Source organism: Limulus polyphemus, unplaced genomic scaffold (assembly GCF_000517525.1).
Source record: "Limulus polyphemus unplaced genomic scaffold, Limulus_polyphemus-2.1.2 Scaffold7182, whole genome shotgun sequence".
NCBI classification, from domain to species: domain Eukaryota; kingdom Metazoa; phylum Arthropoda; class Merostomata; order Xiphosura; family Limulidae; genus Limulus; species Limulus polyphemus.
The window spans coordinates 28,800-39,124 of record NW_013672792.1 but is presented as its reverse complement, the minus strand read 5'-3'; the positions used below and the strand labels follow the sequence as shown (position 1 = coordinate 39,124).

The window sequence follows — 10,325 nt, the reverse complement described above, 5'->3', positions numbered from 1 at the left end:
CATACTAAATGGATCCTTAGGGTCTGCACCTAGGTATTATTACTTATTCATGTGTGTGCATGCATTTTTTAATGAGGCAAGCTAGCGAAAAACCACATAGAATAGAAATGGTTCTTTATATAACAACTTCTAATATATAGAAAAGCCATTTTTTGGTAACAGTGCATTCCATCAGTGGCTTTTATATCATGTTGCTTAGCAATAAACGTATATCCTAATATTGTTGTTAAGAGACTACATGTTGAAAGTATAAAATGTAAAGTATAAAAAAATATTTATTTGTCATTTTCCAGCACCCACTTTGTTTCTTCAACTGATGTTTTAAGATCAGAAGTTTTATGGACTTAGAGAACTATTGACTGTCATGGTTCATTTTATTCAAATGAAAGGTTCACAGAACTTTTCAAGAGTATGTTCCCAGGCATTGAAATTGCCCAAAAGTTTTCATATGGGGAAGACAAAACATCATTCTTAGCCATACATGGATTAGGTCCATATTTCACTTCCATACTGAAGCAGAAAATCCAGAAGTCTGATGTGTATGTTTTCTTGTTTGAGAGTTTGAACAATTCCCTCAAGATGAAACATCTTGATATTCATGCTTGCTTTTGGGTTGAAAAAAACTGTCTACACAAAATGCATCAAATCAAAGTTGTTGGGACATACTACTGCCACTGATCTATTTTACAGGCTATTCCCTATCATCACAGACCTTGGTTCTAAGAATTTATTGCAGACATTTATGGATGGTCCCAACATTAATTGGAAGTTACAAGAAATGTTATCAACTGAAACTAATAAACTCAGTACAAAAATAACACCTGTTACATGTTGGATCTTGTGGTTTTCACAAGAATTTTAGAGATGGGTGTAAAACAACTGACTGGAAAGTTGAAGAAACTGACTAATATTTTATTCTCCAAGAGCTGATGACCCTGAAATTGAGACCAGATGCTTGAACCTTCCACCAAAGTTTTGTAAGCACCAATTGCTGGAGAACATCAGTGTTGTGGGAAAGTGCTTGTCCCTGCTACCTCATATTAAGACATATGTGGGTGCTCAGGAAAACTCACCAAAATTAAAATCGTATATTCATTAAGCTGTTAATTCCCATCTCTTCATCCCCAAAGCTGTTTTTTCTTAGATGCTAGAGAAATCAGACCTTTTCTCAAAGAGTTCTAAGAAGATAAACTGATGTTGTCTTTTATGGCTTCATATATTTTTGGTGTGGTCAGGGAATTATTGGAAAAATATTGTCACTTCAGATTGACTGGAAAATATAACTGTACCACAATACATTGCAAGCCTGGATTTGACAGACAAAAAGATTTTAAAGGATCCTTCCAAAATTGATACTGGTTTTATTACAAAGAAAGTTCTTAATGATTCAAAGGAGGCTTCAAAACTTATTGGTAAGGACTTGCTAGAGTTTAGACATGAATGCAGGCAGTTCCTCAAGGCTTCTGTAGTGAAAGTTATTCAGAAATCTCCCTTAACTTACAGCTTGGTAAGGAACATGAGCTGCTTGAATCCAGAAGTAATGTTGTTAAATGCATCATCCTGTGCTATTATGTTTTATCTTATCTAAAAAGTCTGGGAGATACAAGCAGAGTGGAAGAAGGGGATTGTGACCCTTCTCAGACAGTACAAAGAGTTTCTCATGACATCTCTGCAATCACCTGATTCAAGAGTTTGTATGTCTAGGAGAGAGCAGGACAGACTGGATACTTTATACTGTCATCTTGTCAGACAAGAAACAATTCCATATGCTTAGGAGAGTTCAAAAACTGTCCTTTCCCTGTCTTATCGACAGGCCAGTGTCGAAAGGGGCTTTTCTGTAAATAAAGAAGCTATTACAGAAAACCAACAAAGCATGATCCTTAGTGCTAGGAGAGTCATAATTAACCACGTTAGACATGCTGGCGGTGTCCTGAATCTAGCTGGAAATGTTAGCCATAGGACACACTTAGATGAGAAGTCCAGAGTGTAGAAGCCACAGAAAAGCTGAAGAAACTGAATTAGAACTGGAAGATGTCCCAATATTTGTAATACATTTACATTTGCAAATGTATGTCCAGGAGCAGTTTCTTGTGTATCCCACACCAAATGATCCTTGAAAATGTAAACATGGTCGTTGAAAAGTTTTGTTTCTGCATTAGTGCAGGAATGCTTCTTAAAGAAATTATCTCAAAGTGTATGGGGTATATGGGATTGAAAAATGGCTGGATGGAATAATACAGAAAGTAGTTAAGTTGGAATGGGTTGCCTTCAGATGTGGTGGATGCAGGAAATTTAAGGGAGTTAAGGGAAAGGCTTAATAAATACATGAAATATAAGGTGTTTTTTTTTATAAACCTATTAATTGAAATGGCCTAGATGGACCAATAGTTCTGTTGTTGTCCTTGAATATTCGTTGTGTGATGTACTAGTACAAATCTTTGAGTTGCAAACAATAGTATATAAGACCATTAGACTAGAAGAATGAAAAAACAAGTACCATATTTTGAGAAGGGGAATCAGCCCATCAATCAGTCAACACTTCAAGATCCTATTCATGCCCCCACCCCAGTGGCACAGCAGTACGTCTGTGGAATTACAATGGTTTTCAATTCCTGTGGTGGGCGAAAGCACAGATGGCCCATTACATAGCTTTTTGCTTAACCAGAAACAAACAGACCTCCTCAGAGCACAGAATGAGGGAAGGCTGCAATCTCTTGAAACCATCATGATAAAATTAAGGAAATTGGTGATTGCAATAGGAGCAAAAGCTTCCATTAGATTTCTTGTGTTTTACCAGATATAAAATGTACAGTTTTGGTTTTTCCATTTTTACTTAACTCTTAGTTTGAAGATGTTTATAATCTTCAACATTGTTTTCTTGCAGTCAGAAGAATACAAATATTGCAGAGTCGTCTTTGATCGGAATGCACGTGATTTTACAAGTAAATTTGCTTTACAAAACACAGAGGTATGGAGCTTTGAAAATTTAAACTTTTGTTGGTTTTTACTTATACTGGAATATTTTAATATTATTGCTTTATAAACATATTTTGTTGGGCATTCAGTTGGCTTAAAGGTAATTAATGGTGCAAACTAAACTAATTTTATATTTATCCTGGCCATCTAAAATCTGTTCTTGTGTGTTTTGATAAAATGGTTTGAATATTTTGGAGTGTGTTATACACTTATAATGTGTATGATGCAACATTTATGTAATTTGTGATGTGTGTTAACTATGTTGTTATTAAATATGTTACACAATATAAATTTTAATTTTTTTTTTAGAATACTGAAATCTAATGTAGGATTTTCTGCTGTCACTCATAGAATTAGCAAAACAAACCTCTTAATTTCATAATAAAATAAAAGTGTTTGTTAAATTATGACTTGGTTTAACCTGAGTTGAGTGATTTTCAGGTGACAATTATTTAAAATAAATTATTCATAACTAAGCAGGGTCAAATATTTTTTATATAACTAAGCTTTTCTATGTGAGTAAGTCATATAATGTCAAAGATCAGAATGTCAGTTTTTAAATCTTTTCAAATGAATATGTGTGAACACTTGCAAGATTCTGATTTTTAACAAATTTACTGTCTTGGTCCAAGATGTACATGATTCCTCTAAATACCTGTGTTGACTTACTGGTACTGTGATTGGTTGACTTTTTTGTATGTATTAAAATAGTTGTAAAGAATATTGAAACACTTGAAGCATTCCAATGAATAATTACTCATTGTTACATAATACTTGAATTTCAAAATGTTGAGACTATTTTTAATGTCATAAACATTTATATATAATACTGAATATGTTGATATTCTATAACCTTATGTGTTGATTATAAAGGTATAAAATCTAACTTTTAAATAAAGTAGAATGGTTCCATGTTTTTATGGGGTTTTGAGTCCTTTTAACTCACTAAGCTGTGCTGATGAGCCTTGAAGAAACGAAACTTCAGTCCACAGCAGAGAGTACGGTCATTCAAAGAATGCATTAGATCTCTACCTCACAGATTCTCTTTTCAATTTTGGTGAAGAGGAAAAGATCTGTAACACACACACACATACATTAAAAAACAGTTGGTTCCCCAAGTTTGTTTGTTTTTTTCCATATGTCTTATATTTGAAAAAGTATATATCTTGTGTCTGTCATCTTGAGGCAGCTCTACCAGTCCTACAGGCTATCTGTTGTTTAGATTAAACAATAATATATACCTTTTCTAGGAGTTTGGTCTGATGCACTGTAAATTAGTGTAATCCAATTTAAAATATTTCAAATTAATGTTTATTAATTTCATGAGTAATATTATAGTAGTGTGCATATTTTGATTATATAAATCTTCTATATCTGTACAGAAAAAGAAAAAAAATTGAATTTTACAAACATAAACAAGGATAACTACCTTAAGAACGACATAGTATTGATACATGGGGACTTTGAAGATTGTGGACATAGTTTTAATTTACTGTAAAATATTGTCTGATAAGTTGTATTGTTTTATAGTTAAGCCTCATCTTTGAACATTTTGATTTTGATGATCTGTATTGAAATAAACTTAAAAATTCATGTAATTATCAATTAAGATTTCTGATCATAGTCTTTTTGATGCACAATAAAATTATAATTCTTTTGTACATATTGTCTTGGTACAGAATAAATTGATTTTAAAATTTTGTTAGACATGATTTTTTTTCATATTTTGAAAAATACCACACCTTTGGAAACATGACAGTACTTAAATAATATTCCGATATTTTATTCTAATTCACTATCCTTCTAACTGTAAACAGTCAATGTGATTATTAGGCTCAAAATATTTTTACTTTTATGTTTAATAACAAATATGAGTTTATTTATTGAAAATTGTTTTTTTCTCGCAGTTATGACATGTAAATTGTCAAAGCCTTGTGTATTATATAAGTGAAATATCTGGCTAATTTATAGTTTACATTTTCAGATTGAAGAAGAAAAAAGTTAAACAAGTATTTATTTACCATGAAATTTTTGCACATCATGTTCAACTATTCCTTTAAGTATTGATTAGCAAAACATTATTAACACTAGCAAAAAATCTCAACATTATATGCAGCATTTATTTCATTGGCTTCATGGAAATGGTGTGTTCATGCATCATTTGGCATGTGAGGCTATTCATGTCTTTTGGGGAAGGCTAGCTTCTTCATTTTAGTGTAGGTATTTTTGATATCCAATTTGTACATCTAAGTGCTCTGGAGGTATGGTCCATACTCAAGAACCCACGAGACTTTCATGCCAGTCAGGATTTGGGAAATAGGTACTATGTAAGTAGTAAGGGGGAAAATTGAAATAGCTGTCAAACTTGAAGAAAATTAATGTAAAACAAAGAATGTGTAGAATCTCTTTGGAGCATGCCCCAAAATCCCAAAAGTTTCATGGTGATCATAGGTTTGGAAGTTGGATAAATATTTTAATCACTGATAGATACAAAAACATATGTCATTTTATAAATGATTCTTACCAGTTTTTAACCGTTAGCATTTTATTATATCTAGAAATGCTACATTTTAACACTGATGTTTGAGGGCTCTTCTAAGATAATAAAATAATTCACCATGCACTTGCTGTCCAGAATTGGTTTGAAGAGCAAGACAGTGACTTCAATCATGTTCTGAATTAGCCAGCATAATCACTGGATTTCAGTCTTATTAGTTAAGCATCTTTAGAGCCTGATCAAATAAAGCACTTAAACATTTTGTGGAGTCCGTGTTATACCATGTGTAGACCATTGATGGGGCAAAAGGTAGTTCAACCTGATAATAAGTAGGGGTCATAATGAAGTGTGTATTCAGGGTATTTAAGCTTGTCATTAAACAAATGCTTCAAATTGTTTATCCATAAAGACTTGAGCAATTATGGGTTAAATGTTGAAAGCTAGTGAAACATTAGAAATCAATAAGCCTAAAACTTGTGATGAAAATAACGTTAATTGTAAATGTTCCTTTTCCACATACATCTCCATTTTTTTTTCTTTTTCAGATTTAAAATAAGAGGTATGTAAAAAATAGCATTTCAAATCTATCTTTTGTCTTTCAGAAATCACTACCCAACATCCTTAGGCCCAATAGAAAAGTTCTGGTATTCAATGAAAGACCTGCTAGGAAATGATTTGTGGGAGACAAAAGAAAGATTTGAAATGCTCTTTAATAAACCTCTGGATTTGAATCCAAAATGGAGAAATTAAGAGGAATGTTTGAAAAAAACAAACAAGCTACACTTAACATGATTATCACAATTTTAGGCCTGTTACCTTTTAAACATTTGCTTTTGCTTTAAGAATGTGACTAATAGGTTTTTAAAACCATTACTTAGAAGCAAAAGTAAACAACTAAACCCAATTTTGTTTAATTTCTCTGTAAAAAAATACCTTGTACCCAAATTATACCTCCAAATCTGTAGTACTTTTTTATTTTCACAGCTCCATTTGACTGCTTATTTTAACTTCTTGAAATATTTTCATCAGCGATGAAAGCACAGCTACGGTAAAAGTTATGGTGTGAAAAATCATAAGTCTTATGCAGGGGGAAGGGTGTTGCCATGAAACAAGGTTCCATATTCAAAACTATACAAAACTTGGTGCTTTTGAAACTTTTTACGTACGCCTTTTTTGTTTTTTAAATAATTTCTAGCGTTCAACGTTAGTATTAAAATTTTCTGTGCTTCAGGAGGTTTTTCTTCTAGTGAAGTTTTCTTTTCTAGAAGATTTTGCTTTGTTTTCATGCCATTCATATTGTAAGTTTTCATCTTAAATTTTGTAGATTTTCAGATTTTTCATATTGTGAGTAGCTTATATTTTTGAAAAGAAACCAAATCTTTGTTATATCATTTACTTCTTTACAAATTATATTTCCTTCTACTTATCTTGGTACTGTGTTTAGGTATTGTTTCTCTATTAAATGTTTACAGCATTTTAAGAAAGATTTGATTCCAGAAAATGGTTTTTGGTAAATAACAGTTTCCAATTTTCCCTTATTTTTACTCACTAGAACATCCAAAAAAGACTGTTATTTTCCTCATTGTCATATGTAAATTTAATAGAATTGTCAAAGTTATTAAGGTAATTAGTAAAATCAATTAAGTTCTCTTTATCACGCCGCCATACCAAAAACATCATCAACATACCTTAACCATATTTTGGTGTTTTTTTTTTCACTTTTCTTAACACTTCTGTTTCAAAACTCCAAGAATATATCACATAATAAGAGAAATAATGGAGAACTCATACCTAAACCTTCATTCTTTTCATAAACTCTACTTTTAATATGAAAAAAAGAATTTTTAATACATACTTAAACAAGATTAATCATATCAATTGTTTCTAAAGCTGAATTCTCATTTTCTTTTAATTTATTCCCAAAATATGCAATGGCTTTTTCTACAGGTACTTTAGTGAACAATGAATCATCAAATTTTTCCAGCAAATTTTTTAAAACATCTGACAGAAATACAAATTTCACAATATATATAGTTTTCTAGCAGAGAATAAGACATTCCAGAAATGTCTAGAAAGTATTAAGATTAAAGTACATTAATTAACAAAAAAACGGAAAACAACCAATATCAGTCAAATAGCTAACATTGGGAAGATGTCTTAATTGTTATCATATCAGCTTCAAGATACTTCAGTCATTCCAAAGTAAATTGCCAGTCAAGTGAAAGATTGAGTGTTACTGAAAATGATTAATTGCCAAGAAGGATCAAACAACATGTGGTGCAGCATGGTACCATGGGTTTGCTACTACTTAATTAATATCTAAATTTCTATGTTCTTTCAACTCAGTTTGTACACAGAGAATCACTTAACCTTTTCACTGGAGCTAGGCTGTATATTTCCATGTTATCCCACCTCCTCACATTGCGACTGAGACAAATGGTTTCCCATTGTTATTCAAAATTGTCATGCATGATGTATGGGAGTAAAATTAATTGAAAAATATTTATTGGCATCCCACCTAATGTTAATATATGGTTTCCCTCAATGTTTTCCACTCAGCCCTTCGGTAACCAACGAGATGCCTTAGCAGAATGTACAACAATTGCATGCTGACCATGCGTGTACTTTTTATTCTTCACGAACTCAGTAAGATTCAGAAAGTTTGTTTTGTTTTGAATTTTGTGCAAAGTTATGTGAGGGCTATCTCATCTAGCTGTCCCTAATTTAGCAGTGATAGACTAGTGGGAAGGCAGCTGGTCAACATTATCCACCATCAACTCTTGGGCTACTGGAATTGACTGTTACATCATACTCTGTTACTACACTCTGAATTCAACATATTAAAATATTAACCTAAGAATCCTTCACAGCTAAAAGGGCAAGCATGTTCGATGATGGGGAGTCAAGCACCCTAACCAATTCAGAAAGTAGTGTACCCATATTCTGTGACATAGCATTTGTCAAATTTCCTTTTTATAGATTGTTTTTTTAAATTTTGTGTAAATCTGCTAATAGACTAACTCTTCTAACCATCCTTAATTTGAAATAGACTAAATGGAAGGCAGCTAGTCAACACCACCCACTTATAAATTGTGGGTTACTCTAATTAAATAGTTGGATTTGATATCACTCTTTTTAACACACTTATGATCCTGAAGTGCAAAGGATGAAGCTTTGATGGTAACGAGCCTCGGATTCACAGTATAGTATGCTAACCACTGGGACATACTCGGTTTCCTCATAAGCAGACCCCTGCAAAGTTTCCACATTTTGTTGTCTGAGCTTGCAATAATGAAAATTTGAAATGAATTGTTACTACAGCGGAAGTCACGTGACTCTGATAACACGTCATGAGCTTCTAGAACGTTCATGTCCCTTCCTGAAGCCTCGAGTGTTTACTAGATATGCGGTATTCTTGTATATAAGACCGGTAAGAAGTGACGGCAACAATGTAGTTGAATGCAGACAGAGATAAAGACGGACAGTTGGGTCGAGCGCGTGAGTTGTTCGTTGTGAATTATAGCGTTTGTTTAACTTATAGCGTGACCGTGGAAATTAAGTGAATTTCAAAGTTGTATTGAGAAAGAATAAACTAGTTTTATTTAAGAAAGGACTTGTGTCGCTAAAGTTTCATCGGAAAGAAATTATACGGGAAATTAACTAACGACCAGAGACGTAACAGAATTTTATATTTAGAATCTACACAATATACTCCAAACCGAGAAAGCTAACAAAATGCTGATATTATGTAAGTTAGATCTTCAAAAAAATTAGAATAAGTATTCAACCACTTTGCGATGACAATGCTAAATCAGTTCAGTTGCCAAAAATGAAAGGTCACAATATTAGTGTAATCACCTCTGCCAATGTGTAGTCAAAGTGGTTTAACTTGATTTCTTAGTAAATGCATTTATTCAAGCCACAGCTCATATAGTGATACGACAAACCAACCATGAAGACCAAGGAGCTTTCCAAAAAAGTCAGGGATAAAGTGGTAGAGAAGCACAGATTAGGGGAAGGTTACAATAAAATGTCAAAGTTGCTGATTATAAGATGTAGAATGTGCTTCATACCATACAGTCACTACCAAGATCAGGCTGCTTTTCCAAACCAAGCAGCCGGGCAAGCAGGAAACTGGTTAGGGTTTCCAGTAACTTTGAAAAATTTGCAAAGTTCCAAGTCTGAGATGGGAGTCAATGTCCCTACACAAAGCTGGTCTGTGTGGGCGAGTGGCAAGAAAGAATCCATTACTGAAAAAGAATCATCTTAAATCTCATATGGAGTTTGTAACAAAGCACGTAAATGATACTGCAGACATGTGGCAGAAGGTTTTGTGGTCATATGAGACAAAAATGAGTTTTTTGGTGTAAATTCAAAGTGTTATGTCTGGCGCAAGCCCAACACATCACATCAACCAGTTAACACCATCCCAGCTGTCAAGCATGGTGGTGGTAGTATCATGTTCTGAGTATGCTTCTCATCAGCAGGGACTGGGAAGCTTCTAGGATTGAAGGGAGGATGGATGGTGCAAAGTACAGGCGAATCCCAGAGGAAAACCTGCTTGAGTCAGCCAAGGATCTAAAACTAGGTCAAATTCACATTTCAGCGGGACAATGACTCGAATCACAAGGCCAAAGCCATACTGGAGTGGTTTCAAAAGAAGAAAGTGAATGTTCTGGAGTGGTCCAGTCAAAGTTCTGACTTGATTCGAATGAAAAATGTTTGGTGAGACTTGAAGGTTGCAGTCCATCAATGGTCCCCAACGAATTTGTCAGAATTGGGGCAATTTTGCGAGGAAGAATGGACAAAAATTATACCATCCCATTGGGCAAAGACTGGTAGAGACCTATCC

At 33.4% G+C, this 10,325-nt stretch overlaps 1 long non-coding RNA gene across 1 annotated transcript; it reads left to right on the top strand.

Annotated features, from left to right (window-relative positions):
• The first annotated feature begins 2,788 nt into the window (after positions 1-2,788).
• On the top strand, positions 2,789-4,676 carry LOC111089724. Its single transcript, XR_002613940.1, has 2 exons — positions 2,789-2,968; positions 4,359-4,676. It is a non-coding gene; the product is annotated as an uncharacterized LOC111089724 (long non-coding RNA).
• The last annotated feature ends 5,649 nt before the right edge of the window (positions 4,677-10,325 follow it).